Source organism: Mesoplodon mirus (assembly GCF_964341445.2).
Source record: "Mesoplodon mirus genome assembly, chromosome: 8".
NCBI lineage: Eukaryota > Metazoa > Chordata > Mammalia > Artiodactyla > Ziphiidae > Mesoplodon > Mesoplodon mirus.
In genome coordinates, this window is record NC_138984.1 from 67,657,084 (window position 1) to 67,674,486 (window position 17,403).

General features: G+C 40.5%; 1 long non-coding RNA gene across 1 annotated transcript in view; it reads right to left on the reverse strand.

Moving 5' to 3' along the window:
* LOC309809651 overlaps window positions 1-17,403 on the reverse strand; it is a 392,993-nt gene that overhangs the window by 155,082 nt on the left and 220,508 nt on the right. The gene's annotated exons all lie outside the window — the stretch shown is intronic.

Here is a 17,403-nt window from a genome sequence, read left to right on the forward strand (position 1 = left end):
CATCTAAAGACTGTTACACAGAGTCAAGTAAATCAGAAAGAAAAAAACAAATATCATATATTAACACATATATGTGGAACCTAGAAAATGGTACAGATGAACCAGTTTGCAGGGCAGAAACTGAGACACAGAAGTAGAGAAAAAAACATATGGACACCAAGGGGGGAAAGCCGTGGGTGGTGGGGGTGGGGGTGGGATGAATTGGGAGATTGGGATGACATGTATACACTTATGTGTATAAAATGGATGAGTAATAAGAAAAAAAAGAATTAAAAGATAAACATAAAAAAAAAGAAGAATGAAATAATGCCACTTGTAGCAACATGGATGGACCTGGAGATTATCATACTAAGTGAAGTAAGTCAGACAGAGAAAGATAAATATCATATGATATCGCTTATATGCAGAATCTTAAAAAAAAAGAAAAAAGATACAAAATTATTTACAAAACAGAAACAGACTCACAGACTTAGAGAATGAGCTTATGGTTATGGGGGTGGTGTTGGTGGGGCAGAGGGACAGATTGGGAGATTGGGATTGACATGTACACACTGCTATATTTACAACAGAAAACCAACAGGGACCTACTCTATAGCACAGGGAACTCTGCTCAATACTCTGTAATAACCTAAATGGAAAAAGAATTTGAAAAAGAATAGGTACATGTATATGTGTAACTGAATCACTCGGCTGTACACCTGAAACGAACACAACATTTTTAATCAACTATAGTCCACTATAAAATAAAAATTAAAAAAAAAACAAATTTAGTTGGACATCTTGTATTTTGTTTGCTAAATCTGGAAACCCTAGGAGGGGGTAACTCATTGCCCTGATACATATGGATATCCTTGGGGAGAGGGAGAGCCCACGTCGTATTGCGGGTGACCTAGGCTCCGAGCTACTGATTTGGCTGCATTCTCAGGCTCACTTGTCTCTCTTCTCTTTCATTGACCCAAACACTAGACACAGTCAACCTTCCTTGATTTTTCCAAATCTCCACTCAATGCAAATCAAGTTTTTACTGAATATTCAGAGGTGCAAAGAGAGGTGGCTAAAACCTCAGACATGCTCACTACTGTTATCTCCTTTCCAGTGGATTCACCTTCCTAATGAGTTTCTGGGCCACATCTCTGTCCCTCAGTCACAGCTCAGGTGTCCCAGCCCCCCACATTCCTGTATATTACTTACTGAAGAACAGTCTGGAGCTAAGCTATCACCAGGCCCACTAGGTGTGCCCCGAAGCCCTCCTCTACAATGGGAAGTGTGCCTAAAGGAAGGGCAGCCACTCCTGAAATGTAGTTTCATTATCAGCACTTAACGTTGTTTTTACTCCCCTGTAAATAGGAGAAGCAAAAAACATTTTTATAAAGTTCAGGAAAACAAGGCTCAGGAGAAAAGACTGAGCAAGTTAGGATTAAGCATCCTGAAAAAGAGCCATCTAAGGCACAAATCAGTCTACAGATGTACAAAATGCTAAAGTAAGTATTAGCAACTAGTTCTCCATCTCCATTTAGCCTGTATCTAGAGGGAAATAGGCCTAATTATACCGGTGATGTTGATATCCTGTATAAATAGGCCCCTTGAGCCTGCCTGTACCAAAGGAATCACACTGAGTGATAACTCAGCTATCATAAACAAGTGCCTCCTCCCAATATAAAACTTCCTGTGACTAGTCAAAGCACTGCACACCCAGTTCTGGGGCTCTTGGGATGTCTTATCGTTATATCCACTGCCTCTAAAGATAGTCAAAGCGACATCTCCCCAGGGCCACTGATGCCAGTGCCTTCTATGAGAACCTGGATGTTGCATTAATCATGTTTTTTTATTTTCTGTATTTTAATGACACTTGGACATCCTGGGACTTTGTGGAACTGGGAGAGACTGCCCTCCCAGAGTTAGCTATTCCCTAGAGAGATCAAACAACTTGCCAGTGAGCACACCTTTCACATGCAAACCAACCAATCCAAAATCCATGCTCACATCTACCTCCTTCCATCAGACACCTGCTGTCCTGGACACTATCCCCATGCCCTAAATCACCCCAGAGCCTGGTACCATACTGAACTAAAGACTACCCTTACAGCCCAGACACCAGCAAAATTATTCAAACTATCTAGTCCTAATCCTGCTCAGATGTTTACCTTACCTCACCCATCCTTCCTTGTGAAAACCGCAGAAAAGCTTCTGTACGTGCTTTCCCCTTGCTCCTTTCTGCCCCTGACTAACCCTGGTGCTTCCCCATGTGGCCCTGTGTGGTGCAGTGTACCCCCTTCTCTAAGGAACTGTGAATAACAAGCTATCTTTTCAGTGGTTCTCCTAATCTGTTGGCCTCATCATACCTGAATAAAACCAAAATCCCAGGTACATTTTAAAACAGACTTCTGGAATCTAAAAAAAAGGGTACAAATGAACTTATTTACAGAACAGAAATAGAGTCACAGATATAGAAACAAACTTATGGTTACCAGGGGGTAAGGGGGGAGGGATAAATTGGGAGATTGGGATTGACATATACACACTACTATATATAAAATAAATAACTAATAAGGACCTACTGTATAGCACAGGGAACACTACTCAATTCTCTGTAATGGCCTATATGGGAAAAGAATCTGAAAAAGAGTGGATATATGTATAACTGATTCACTTTGCTGTACACCTGAACTAACACAACCTTGTAAATCAACTACACTCCAATACAAATTTTTAAATAAATAAATAAATGAGACAGATGTCTGGGCCAAGGATGCTCTCTACCAGGGCTCCCAGAGCGATCAACTTTCAAGGTGCCCTTGAAGTACTGCATCCCCTGGATGTCTCACTACCACATCCTGGCAGGGAAGCAAAGAAGGGAGAAGGCTCTTCCTCCTCCTTGTTGTCCCCTATGGCTCCATTGCTCCAGCGTGCCTTTTGAACACAGTGTCTTCAGCTTCTCTGCCCTGCTGCATGGAGCCCAGACATGAGTTTTGGGAGCCGGGCTAGGAGTCAGCTCTCCCACTCTCCATCCTCACTCTTCCCACCCCAGCACGTGCCCACACAGAACTTTCTTAGCTGCAGCCCTTTCCCAGGCAAACCAATTGATATAAATGGTCTCATGCAGGTGCCTGCCTCCTAGATTCAGAGAAAGGTGGGTGTAACTCTCACTGAAACAGAGGACCCAGGTACTGAAAGGAAAGATTGTCAAAACTTATATGTTGTTAAACATTAGGATGGCTTTCCAAGGTAGATTTAAACATCTTCCAAGACTTTGAAAGTAGGATAATCTACCAAATGTTTGACTGAAATATGTTGTGAAGGGTACTTATTGACCCTACTGTATTCTATACCTCATTGAGTTACATAAAGTATATATTATATACAGTATAATGTGTGTACATAGTCACAATTATTTAATATCTATCTATATATTACATGTATGTGTGTATATATAATATATATTAATATATATAACATATGTATATATACATAAAATGAATACATATATTCACAGTTATTTAAAATAAAAATTATGTAAGTTATTTAATCACAAAGTGTAATTAATATTATTTAATTACATTATTTAATTTAAATTTAAATAAATTATTAGAATATACTGTCAAACAAAATAGGTTTGCCCAGAGGGCAGATGAATTGCCTCCAGAAGAGGAACAGCTTAGTTCCCAGGTCTTTTGAGGAGACAGAGCCTGTGGAAAAGGCTGGGCCATCAGGAGAGGATCTGAACCAAGATATGTTCACAGGAAACGCACAGTAATTGTTGTTACTCCCTTTTCTTGGGACATCCAGCCTGACTCTACCCTCAGACATAGCAGTCCCAAAGCAGAACCACAGGCAAGCACTTTCCAAATGTCCTTCTCCAAAAGAAACTGTCTCACAGGAATCATACTTGGGTATTGGAGCAATATCTAGCTATTCATCAACTTCCTATTTCCTTGTACTTCTAGACTCTCAGCACAGTTATATTTCCCAGCTTCCCATGAGTCAGGTGTGCTCCTGAGACTGAATTCTAGTCAATGGAATGTGAGCAGAAATGATGGGCACCATTTCCAGGCTAACCTTTTTTAAGAAGTGAACCTTACGGTGAATGCCAAAGGTGACAATGATGGTAAAGCCATAACATGAAAGGTGCCTGGGTCCTAATGACTCTATCTGGATGACAGCTGACCTCTAACCAGAAATATCTGCTGAGTTTAGTTGAGTAAGAAATAAAATTCATTGTATCTGAGCCATTTTATATGTGGGGATCCATTTGTTACCACAGCCCAGACTTTTTCAACTAAGACAAGTATCTACTGTTTCAGCAGCTGGAACCATACCTAATGTTTCTCCACGCATCAGCAAACACCAAAAGCCATTTTCTACTTCCTCTGCTCTCCTGCACTGGATTGATGGAAATCCCACAGGCTATAAAGGTTGCTGAGGATCAAAGATATTCCATGCCAGGTAATGCTTCTGCAAACCAGTATTTCAAGATTCTACTTTGGAGATTACGGAAAAAGTATGCTTTGTGATTGCTTTTAATTGGCACCTGTCATCTGCTTGATAGAATTTTATTAACAGAAGTGTAAACATCCATTGCAATCTTCAGAACATAGGAATCTTAAACAGCTTAGGAAATTCAATCAAAGTTCTTTTTATCTTTTGTGTTTACTGATAACTCATTAAACGTTGCTCAGTGTTACAAGTTCTACAGCAGAAATGTTTCTTCACAGATGTAGAGAACAAACATATGGACACCAAGCAGGGAAAGCAGGGGTGTGGTGGTGGGATGAACTGGGAGATTGGGATTGACATATATACACTAATAGGTATAAAATAGATAACTAATAAGAACCTGCTGTATAAAAAATAAATAAAATTAAATTTTAAATAAAAGGAAACATTTATTGAAAATAAAGAGAAACACAGCAATAGAGTTGAGGGCTGCTCAACATTGTACAAAAGAGTAACAATCTTTTACTTCAGAAGACTTTGCTACAGACAAGAGAACAGATAGTCCTTAGATACTAGGACTTATTTTTTTAAACGAAGAGACTCTACCAAATAGTTCTTCTTGCCCATCACCCCAATGGTTGTCAAAGCCATGTATTCTTCTGAGACAGACATACACACATACTCTCTCACACACAAATGCACACACTTTTTAAAAACAGAATTTAAATCTTGTGTATAAGCCCAGGAGATTTTACACTTAATCTAAATCCAACCAGAGATGGAAATGGTCTCAAGGTCTGTAGTCCATTTGATTCCCTGGAATGCAGTTGTATTGTAACATTCTCATTCCAGCAGATCTGACCAAAATAAGGCAGTAACACAGATCTCATTATATATGTACACTCAGCACTTAGGCACTGGTGTGTTAAGTGACAATATGGCCAACGAAACTTCAGTTTCAACCTTGGTTATTGTGCACCCAAAAAATAGAATCAGGTGAATTGGCCGTGGCTGCATTAAAAACAAAGCTGGCTTCAGCTGACGGAGTGGAAATCCTCCTCTTAGGCCAGTTGTGCACCACCCTGCACTGCCCTTATGAGTGTTTCTCATTTAACTGGAAGACGGCTTCCCTGAGTAAAGCAACCAGGTCTTCCTGGCGGCAGGAGACCCAGTTTCACTGCTGCCACTTTGGCAGGTATGTAGCATAGGAGGTGATATACTCCACAAGAAGTCTCTGCTACACAGCCTCCAAATGACACCAGAGGCTCTCTCAGAAATTAGTCACAGCAACCTTCCAACTATTGGACAAGTCCATTTACTTGAATGTCACAGAAGCCGACATGGTCAGAGTACAACAAAATCGTATAGGGACTCGGCAGCTCTCAATCCCAATCATGATTGAGTTTTCATATCCGGCTGCATTAAAATCTGAAAAATTTACTCTGTTAAAATAATATTTATCACACTGACATGTAAGTGTGGATACAGTCGTGTAACATGTCTGATATCTATCTAAGCTAGAGGTGGACACCACTAGGGAGTCTTTCTGGGTTTTGTCACTACGTTGTTCTCTTCTTAAATCTTCTGGGATGGTTGCGGGTAAGGAAAAGACTTGAAAGTATGAACTGGGCCTCACTAGGGTCTTGCACTGTGGCTTAGTCTAAAACTAGTCTTGCTGGCCCAGCCCCTGCCTTGACCAGCATAATCCCCTAAATGGCCTGAGGTCCTCTTGTGGCTTCCTTCCTCCACGTTAGCAGGTGATGGGGACCTGCACCCCTACTCCGTCATCCCCCACAGACGTTAGTACAAGCATCCTCCATTTGAACAACTTAGTGACAAAACCCAGAAAGACTCCTTAGTGGTGTCTCCCTCTAGCTTAGACAGATACCTGTCCTCTGCACATTTCTCAGGCACGGGGAAAGGGGCATCACACTCAAGCAAGCACCAGTTTCTGCAGTTCAAGGAGATACTCAGCCCTGGAGCCCCTTATTCACCCAACCACTAGACCAGCATCCATCCTGTCAGTTTTCTGTTACTGTGAGAATTAAAATTTTATTGCCAGTTTCTGTAGAGTTTAAATCTTTGGAACACAACAGGACTCTCCTCTCTTTCCTGGGGATAAAACTCAGCCCTTAGAAATACAACAGTTAATCTTCCATTTCCCAAGCCTACTTCTTCAAAGAAACTGCTGGTCACATTTTCATACTTCATTATATTAAATTCTCAAAGTTCATCCTGTTCAAATAGGTAATGCAACTTTTTATTTTTTAGGGCTCCACAACTTGATTGGCAGCACTTCTTGCTGGTGTATATTCCTCATCTTTTCTTCTCCAGCCTGTGGAAAGCAGTGCCTGGCACAGAGTAGATACCCAGTAAATGCTTAATAAGTGACCTTTTTTTTTTTTTTGCGGTACACGGGCCTCTCAGTGTTGTGGCCTCTCCCATTGCGGAGCACAGGCTCCGGACGTGCAAGCTCAGCCGCCACGGCTCACAGACCCAGCCACTCCACGGCATGTGGGATCCTCCCAGGCCGGGGCACGAACCCATGTCCCCTGCATCGGCAGGCAGACTCTCAACCACTGCGCCACCAGGGAAGCCCAATGAGTGACCATTTTTAAATGATTTTAGAATGACACATTCTTAGGCACGACACCACAAATACCATCTCTTCCCTTCGTGTCACATACTCCTTTTGCTTCCTTGTTGTAAGTACTTCAGAGAAGCAACCACACTGGAAATTGACACCCTCTTTCATCTGTAATAAATTTCACTCTAATCTGACTTGCCAGAAAAATGGGGCCGGAACGCAACCCCATAATCTAATGGGAAATGTGCATTTAGCAGGTAATAGATGCTTCAAAAATCCACTTTAGCTTCTTCTAGCTTTGGTCACAGGAAAATAAATAAGAGCCTTTGGCTACTCTTCCTTCTCAAATAAATACAATGTGAATCTAGAAGATAGTAAATTAAGTTTCAAAACCAGCTGGTTGACCTTATATCTTCTATCAGCCAAGTGGTCGCCAGAATAAATAACACTCATTTCTCTCTGTGTCAAGATTTGGTAAGTTTCAACTGCTCTGAGTGTGGCTGTGTGTTCTCCCTTCCTCTAGTGCCTGGGACCTCACCCACAGCTTTGGCTCTGGGTCTCGGGAAACAGACCTCATCTGGTTTACATTTCCTTTGAGCCCCACTCTGAAGGCTAATGGGGAGATTTCAGATTTCTTTGCTAACACTATGGACTAAGTGATGAAAACCCCAATGGAATTCAGACTTCCTCAGTATTTATATATGTCTGTAGGGTAATTGTGAGTTAATAATCTTTTCCTGAGACCACTTTATTTTAACAATTATTTCTGGCATTATTCTCCCTTTCCCAAAGGAAATTTCCTTAAGTTTATTGCTAGCATATATATAAAATGGTCTTTCTAAAATGCTACAGTATTGCTTGGCTTTTCAGTTTATTTAAACTAATTTAAAAACAGTAAGGTCTTCCTCTGACCATTTATTATATTTTAATATAAGAATATCTTTAAAAGAACAATTAGAAAACAGGATTTTTTTCCAGAAGAACTTGTTATTAAATGCCAAATTATTTAATGTAAACAAAGCCATAAATCTCTCTAATGGTTGCTCTCTTTCTCTTTTTAGTTTCAATAATAAATATATTTATTCAATGGGATTGAAGGTAGTTCAGTTTAGAACCACCCTCCACCATGCAACTGTCAAATTCTTCAAAATATATATACAACTTTGGGTACCTCAGGTATTCCATATTACTTAGAAATTAGGACTTCAAAACCTTTATAAATAACCCACCTTATTTACATAAAGTTTCTTCCACTGCAGTTTAACATAGTTGCAAATTATGACCTAGACCTGACATATGGCATTATAAAGTGCAGGTGTTAACTTAGATCAAGGAGATGTCTAGTTTATCAGATGTAGTTTGTAGGAGGTGGTTTCTTCCTTCTCTTTTTAAGTCTCCTGTCCCTTTTTTTTTTTTTTCCGGTACACGGTCCTCTCACTGTTGTGGCCTCTCCTGTTGGGGAGCCCAGGCTCCGGACGCGCAGGCTCAGCGGCCATGGCTCACGGGCCTAGCCGCTCTGCGACATGTGGGATCTTCCCGGACCGGGGCACGAACCCATGTCCCCTGCATCGGCAGGAGGACTCTCAACCACTGCACCACCAGGAAAGCCCTCCTGTCCCTTTTGATGCTTCATGGCTGCCCAATAAACTACATCTCTAGGAATTGGGCTGCTTTTCATTTGAAGTCATTCATATCAGCCTACCTTGGGTTTTTTATTTAATTTTATTTATTTTTTATACAGCAGGTTCTTATTAGTTATATATTTTATACATATTAGTGTATACATGTCAATCCCAATCTCCCAATTCATCCCACCACCACCACCCCACTTTCTGCCCTTGGTGTCCATACGTTTGTTCTCTACATCTGTGTCTCTATTTCTGCCTTGCAAACCGGTTCATCTATATAATCATTCTAGATTCCACATATATGCATTAATATACAGTATTTGTTTTTCTCTTTCTGACTTACTTCACTCTGTATGACAGTCTCTATGTCCATCCACTTCTCTACAAATGACCCAATTTCATTCTTTTTTATGGCTGAGTAATATTTCATTGTATATATGTACCACATCTTCTTTACCCATTCGTCTGTCAATGGGCATTTAGTTTGCGGCCATGACCCGGCTATTGTAAATAGTGCTGCAGTGAACACTGGGGTGCATGTGTCTTTTTGAATTATGGTTTTCTCTGGGTATATGCCCAGTAGTGGGATTGCTGGGTCATATGGTAATTCTATTTTTAGTTTTTTAAGGAACCTCCATACTGTTCTCCATAGTGGCTGTATCAATTTACATTCCTACCAACAGTGCAAGAGAGTTCCCTTTTCTCCACACCCTCTCCAGCATTTGTTGTTTGTAGACTTTCTGATGATGCCCATTCTAACTGGTGTGAGGTGATACCTCATTGTAGTTTTGATTTGCATTTCTCTAGTAATTAGTGATGCTGAGCAGCTTTTCATGTGCTTCTTGGCCATCTGTATGTCTTCTTTGGAGAAATGTCTATTTAGGTCTTCTGCCCATTTTTGGATTGGGTCATTTGTTTTTTTAATATTGAGCTGCCTGAGCTGTTTATATATTTTGGAGACTAATCCTTTGTCCATTGATTCATTTGCAAATATTTTTTCCCATTCCGAGGGTTATCTTTTCGTCTTGTTTATAGTTTTTTGGTGTTTTTTTTTTTTTTTTTTTTTTGCGGTACGCAGGCCTCTCACTGTTGTGGCCTCTCCCATTGCGGAGCACAGGCTCCGGACGCGCGGGCTCAACGGCCATGGCTCACGGGCCCAGCCGCTCTGTGGCATGTGGAATCTTCCCAGATCGGGGCACAAACCTGTGTCCCCTGCATCGACAGGTGGACTCTCAACCACTGCGCCACCCGGGAAGCCCTGTTTATAGTTTTTGCTATGCAAAAGCTTTGAAGTTTCATTAGGTCCCATTTGTTTATTTTTGTTTTTATTTCCATTACTCTAGGAGGTAGGTTCAGCTTACCTTGTTTTATGGGATACTCTTTTTTTTGGGGGGGGGTCTTAATGGGAATATGGGATACTCTTCATGTTCATTTATAGTTATAGCTAAAGGGTGCTCTGGTCAACCAGGTTGATAGGCAGCAGGGCAAAGGGGGAAGCAAAAAGGAGCGAATGAGACCAGGATTCTGTGATTACTTCCACCATTAGCTTATTATGAGAAAGCAGGTTCTCAGCTTCTCTATCTTTCCAATAAAAGCAATAAAATTTATCTTTACCATTTCAGAGGGCCATTACAAGATTAAAAAGGATTTGATAGATTTTTTTAGATGCATTCAGTATGCTATTATTTGATGATACTATAAACCTAAGGGGAAAATAGACCATTTTTTTCAAAAGCAATTCATAAAAGTAAAAATACTAGCAGCCAATAAGCACATATAAATATTAACTTCTTTAGTGATTAAAGAAATGAAAATGAAAAACAGTGAAGTTTTTAAAAAAATGACCTTATAGGCCGGTGTGTGTGGTGGGAAATGGGTTTTCTTACATAAGTGGAAGCATAGTTTGGTCCAAAAATGAAGGACAACATTTTTCAAATGAATGTAATTTAATGTGCATAACCTTCACCCAGGAATCCTACCTATAAAAATCTATTCTAAGAAAGATCATCAGAAAAGTATGCAAATACCTGTACATGAGGATGTTTGGTACAATCATTTTTGTACCAAAAAATAGTAGTCGGAGTAAGCAGTAAAGTTATTATTATCTTGACAGGGTACAAATGATATGATGGTCAGAATCCCTTTTGAGTGCATTTAAAGCAAACTGGGAAGGCAATACATTGATTGCCAAATGGAGTTACCTTTTTTTCTGAAAGTCACATGTGAGAGGTAACTATAGACTCTCTGACAGTGCACAGGAATTATATGAGTTTGATCCACACTTTCAAGACATACCTTTTTTCTCCCAGTATTCCATCTCATTCTACAATCACCTCCACTGCTAAATTAAGATCACAGCTCTCAGCCTGTTCCAAATACACTCACACCACCCCTTCCCCACCGCTGACACGCATGTGCACACACTCCACATTTTAACTACTGACATAAATACAAAACCCCAAGGACCATGATTTAACTATAAATACAAACCCCAAGGAAAAATGTCAAAAAGGTTTCCTTACTTTGGGTTAATGGCAAAAGAAGATGACTTTTTGAAAACTAAGGAGTCTCACTCAGGAGGAATCACCTTGCACAGTGGTCCTTTCTGTAGGTATGAGCTTTGGGCACTAGACCTGTTCTTATCTTCTTTCTTAGTCATTATGTATCATTTTAATTATTCGTAAGAGAGGCAGAAGAGACTGGTATATTGGGAAGTATCAAAAGGGAGAGAGAGGGACTTCCCTGGTGGTCCAGTGGTTAAGAATCTGCCCTCCAATGCAGGAGATGTGGATTCGACCCCTAGTCAGGGAACTAAGATCCCACATGCCACTGGTCCAAGCACCGCAACGGAGAGCCACCGTGCTGCAACAAAGATCCCGCGGGCCAGAACTAAGACCCGACACAGCCAAATAAATAAATAAATAAATAAATAAATAAATAATTTTTTTTTAAAAAAGGAGAGAGAATGGAATTGTCTTTCAGTACATCGATACACTTCAGTATTTTTTATTTATTTATTTATTTTTTTTGCAGTACACGGGCCTCTCACTCTTGTGGCCTCTCCCGTTGCGGAGCACAGGCTCCGGACGCGCAGGCTCAGTGGCCATGGCTCACGGGCCCAGCTGCTCCGCGGCATGTGGGATCTTCCCAGACCGGGGCACGAACCCGTGTCCCCTGCATCGGCAGGCGGACTCTCAACCACTGCGCCACCAGGGAAGCCCACTTCAGTATTTTTAGGAGTACCTAAAACATAGTAAATGGCCAAAGATATTGCTGAGTGAACAAATATTCTATTCTGTGTAAGAGATTTAAACCATGCACGTGGCTTGGCTCTTGCTGACAGCCCTACATATCCGACAAGCCTGATGCAGAGCTGATTGCATAATAGGAAGAAAATGGCAGAGGATGGCTTTTCTTCTTTTCCCAAAAGCTCCTCCCACTTCATAACTTAATGAGGACTTGAAACCTTACAGAATCTCTACTCTGTGCAGTGCTCCACATCACCAACTCAGATGCACCAAAGAAAGATTGTTAAACAAATCTTTCCCTTTGCCTGAGAAACACTGATTAAAATGAAAGGACATAAGTATTGTTTCTATCAGTTCTTTCAGCGTCCTTGACATACTGAAATACTACCTGATCGTAAAGGGCTGCAGCCATGTTAGCTCCCTCAGAGGGAGGGAAGAGGAAGTCCCTGATCGTTCATGCATCACAGAATGTGGTAGTGGGGAGAGGGGTCTTTTTCTCCCCTCCTCCTGAGGTCATTCTCCATTCTGAAGCCCTGAGCAGTCTCAATAAACTCTTAAAATTCTCCCACCAAGTCAGTGTACAACCAAACCTACCATGATTCATTGAGGTGATCAACTTCGTTCTTCAATTTAGTAAGCTATTTTCCTCAATGATAGTCCACGGCAGTGGGAAAAACCCAATAATTTATGTGCCTACCCCCTGATACTTTCCACTGGGACTCATGCCTTCTAAATATTAGTAGGAATGAGACTTACAGAGAGCAGACCCCAAAACCACTTTGTAAATGAAGGGGAAAAAAAAAACTCAGACCAGGTCTTCTCACCCAAATAAAACAGAATGTCAAATCAATTACGAGGTTATACTAAAATGGGTATAATACTTTGATGTGTTTATTATATTTACTTTCCTTCAATTCTGCAGTCTCATACTTAATTTATAAATGAGGAAATCTTCATGGTTGTAGGTTTATCAGCATCATAATCTGTATAACAATCTATATTCTTACAACCGCTCTGATCTTCCTCATGCACTATACCCTGGGGCAGTGAGGAAACCAAATCTTCTTCATTAATGATAATTTTGTTTACAATTGTCTCTTTCAGATAATTCAGTCCTTAGCAGTGCTCCCTGCTCCTTCTCTCTGTCACCTTCAGGATTGTATTCTTTGCCTGCCTGTTGTGTCATTTGTTTGCTTGTTATATTGGCATTTGTAACTGGTGAACTTGAGGTCTGTTTTCCCTAGATCTGGGTCTCCCTGCCATCATGATCCACCCTCAGCTTTCAGTACCATTATTATCCACCCTGCAGGCTGTCTTGTCTTAGCCACTCCCTGTCTTGTCCCCAAAGTCTGCCATTTAATGCCCGTATCTATAAATTGTACCCTATTCTTGCTCAAATTCACCCATCAGTGCCATTAGCTATTTTCTTCATCTACTAGTTTTACGTCAATATGGCTGCCCATAGTGGTGGTGAGACTATCCTTTGAGGTGAATCACAAATGAGAAATGAAGCAAACTCCCCTCTGCTTTCAACTTTACCTTCAACCTATCTGATACAACCCTCACCCTGACATAGTGGCCTGGAATAGGGGCTGGGTGATGGGAGAATACTTGTCTCACTGTCTGCCTCCCTAGTCTCTAGGCTCTTTTCCTCCCCATAACCCACCAAGGTTATCACTATACCCTCTTAGAACCATGCATGATAAACAGTTCAGGGAATGAATAACTGAGAAAAGAATATGAATCAGGAGCTTTTAAAATGTATTTACTAAATTAAAAATAGAATTACCATTGATCCAGCAATTCCACTTCTGGATATACACCCAAAAGAATTGAAAACAAGGACTCAAAGAGATATTTTAACACCCATGTTCACAGCAGCATTATTCACAGTAGCCAAAATGTGGAAGCAACCCAAGAGTCTATCAACAGATGAATGAATGAACAAAATATGGTATGTGTATACCAACAACGGAATATTATGCAGCCTTAAAAAGGAAATTCTGACACATGCAGTAACATGGATGAATCTTAAGGACATTAGGCTAAGTGAAATAAGCCATTCACAAAAGGAAAAATACTGAATGATTCCACTTACATGATGTAGGTAAAGTAGTCAAATTTATAGAGACAGAAAGTAGAAGGGTGGTTGCCAGGTACCCAGGAGAGGGAGGGAATAGTAAATTATTGTCTAATGGGTATGGTGTTTCAGTTTTGCAAGATGAAAAGAGTTGTGGAGATGGATGGTGGTGATGGTTGCACAACAATGTGAATGTACTTGATGCCACTGAACTGTACCCTTAAAAGTGGTTAAGATGATAAATTTTATGTCACATGTATTTTACCACAATAAAAAATTTAATGTATTTATTAGGCCTGTTTACTTCTGCACAAGGAACTGAACAAAAAAAAAACTCTATAAGACAGCACGCCGAGGAAACCAACATGTGTATTTGATTCTAAGGAAAATAAGCATGGAGAAGGATCTTCAATAAGGGAGACTTTCTAGAAAGCCCTCGAACCAGAAGATATTCAGGTTTCTTTGACAAAACGAATACCCTGATACTAATGAAGAAGGAATTGCTCTTCAGAAGTTATTTGCTGAGATTGTTCATAACCAAAGAAGGAGCATAATATTTACTTTTCCTGAAATTTCTTGCTCTGCATACAGGGTCACTCTTTTCTCCAAATCTTGGCTCAAAAAGATTTTCAGAGTGCACCATTCAAGTTTTAGTCCCTGTAAATAGTCCTCCCTGTACTCGTGGAATCCTCAACTTGTACCCTTAGTGCCTAGAATAGTACATGGTACATAAGATACAATAGTACATAGGTTTGTAGTTGTATTTTGTATTGTATTGTAGTACATAGGTACATACAATAGTACATGTACAATAGTATATAGGTTTCGGTGAGGAGTATGTTTCAGATGGGGACTAATCAGACACCAGTTAAGGATCAATTACATTAGTTATCCATGAGATAACTGTTGAGGGACTGAAGGAAGTGGAAAAAGCTATGCACCAGCAAGGGATAGATTCAGGAAATGCAAAATGATGGGATTTAGCATACAATCAAGGGAAAGGTAATATGACTTAAGGAAAAGAGGAAGGTATGCCTGCTGCTGAAAATTATGCATCCCAAATCAGACACGATATAGGCTACGTTTCTTGAAAGATGGCAATAGCAAGACAGTTGTTTATATTTTCAAATAAATAAAAAATCTGGCGCCTGACAGTCTGCTGCATGTTAGCTATATAGCAAGCAGGCAGATGGGAAAGATGCTTGGGAGAAAGAAGAGGCAGCTTCACCTCGGGGTGCCGAGGACCTGTATCTCCAGTTACTCTGGCTGTTGCACAACAGGTTTGCCATCAACCTGTGATTATCTGAGCTTATGGGGGAGCAGAAATAAAGAACCAAGGACTCCAAAAAGCATCTGCATTTCACTTTGGAAAGCATTTTTCAAATGACACAATTACAAGTCTATCTCTATTCAAGGAATTCACGTTATAAACCCCATAATTAAGTCTGATGCAAAAATGTGACTTGCAAGTTGGTAAACTACTTCCACGTCCTGCGCCCCTGCGCAACTCACACTCATCACGTCTCTTGTGTCTGTGTCTGAACACAGTGCGTGATCTCCGGGATTATAAAATTGCCACCTTCTATTCTCATTCTCTCCAACCATTTGCTTTTGGTGATTTGAAAGCATATAATCTAGGCAGGATCAGCTACATAAATTTGCGAGGCCTAGAGCAAAATTAAAATGCCGGGCCCCTTGTCAAAAAATTATTAAGAGTTTCAAGACGGCACCCATGACTGTGGGCCCTTCTGAACAGGGGACCCGGTGGGACTGCACAGATCACACATGCACAAGGCTGGCCTTGTACCTTGGCTTTAACATAAAGCAGCTGGGCCAAGTTGTGTTAGAGGCGGTGCAAAGGGTGGGAGAGGAGGAGGAAACACAGACTCACTACCTTGTAACACTTCTTAAAGTAAGGGAAATACCTGTTTCATTGTCTGACAAAATCATAGCTACCTAAATCCACCCCATATGTGCCTATCATAACAGTCTACCCATTAAGCAGGTGGGTTAACCAGGGGTAACCGAAAGGGAAGAGCTGCAAATACTGTTAGCTAGAGTGAATGACAATTCCTGTTTGAAAGTGAACTGATGGGTGGATAGATATATCAGCTGTCTAGAAGACAAATCCATTAAGGTAAACATATTCCCAACCATTGGGTAGAACACCCAGAGGAGGCAAATTGAGGGGTGCTAGTTTCAAACTACATGGTCCACAGTGCTTCAACCAAATGCTAGAGGTGAGAATTAGTGATGAGCCAGAGAGGAATCTCTTTCATTCACTTTAATTCCTCTCACACTGTGGAGTGAAAAACAGAAAAGAGATGCCTGGAAGGCCCTATCACTAACTTTAACCCTAACTTACCTACAAATTGGTTGGCCTGAGGAACTCCCTCTGAGAGGGAAGAATCTGCAGTAATCCAAATCTTCATTCACTGCTCAGGGCATTTTTATGTAGCCCGTATTAATAATATTCATTAAATTTAAAACACACATGCTCATATTTGGGGGGCTCCTTCTGAATCTGGAGCACAGCTTGTGTAAGAGCTTGTGATCTACAGCATATAACTAATTTACCTCAGATGGGAAAATTCTCACAGTACAATCATAACATGGGGTGAGATGTGGAAAGTCATAGTTAACCAAGATTTGTTTACAGTTACTATTGGGGTCATCTCTTCAGCTCTTGAGCAGTCTGCTCAGCCACCTTCAGTTCTTTGCCTACTTGGTACAAGTCAGTACAAACCCAGAATGCCACATTGAAAGAGAAGTAACTGGTTTGTTCAGATTTAATGTCAAAATATTATTCTAAAATTGTATTTTGTACATTTGCATTACAAATGCTTATGATCCTAACAGCTAATCTATTGTAATATGTCTATGAACTGGTTTCCTTGTACGGGGCCTAAAAGGTGTTGTCCAGGAACTAAGGTAGAGAAGAGAGATGGTCTGGAGAGATTTAATGCCAGCCATGCCTCTTCCCATTTCTGTTAGTTTAATCTCTAGAGATGGCATTTGGAAGCATTCTTCTTACAGACTGAAGCAGAGTGAAACGAAATGAAGTAGGAACTGGTCAGAGTTGGGAAGGAAATGTTAGAAACTGGTAGGTTGTGTGTCTAGTACATTTTTTAAACTAAGAGTTAGTTGTAGTGTTTTTCTACAGGGCAGAGTTGGAAAAAAGCACAGACTCCAGAATTAGCAAGATCTGACCTTCCAACTCACTTCCTATGCGATCTTTGAAAATTCACCTAATCTCTCTAAAGTTCAGGTTACCTATCTATAGAATTGGAATACAAAGACCTATATGTAGGCTTATTCTTTAAATTTACTAACTTAATATATTCAAGACCCCAAGCACAGTTCCTGGCATACAGACACTTAATAAATGTCACTGTCCTTCTCCATTCTCTTTCCCTCTTTTCCTTT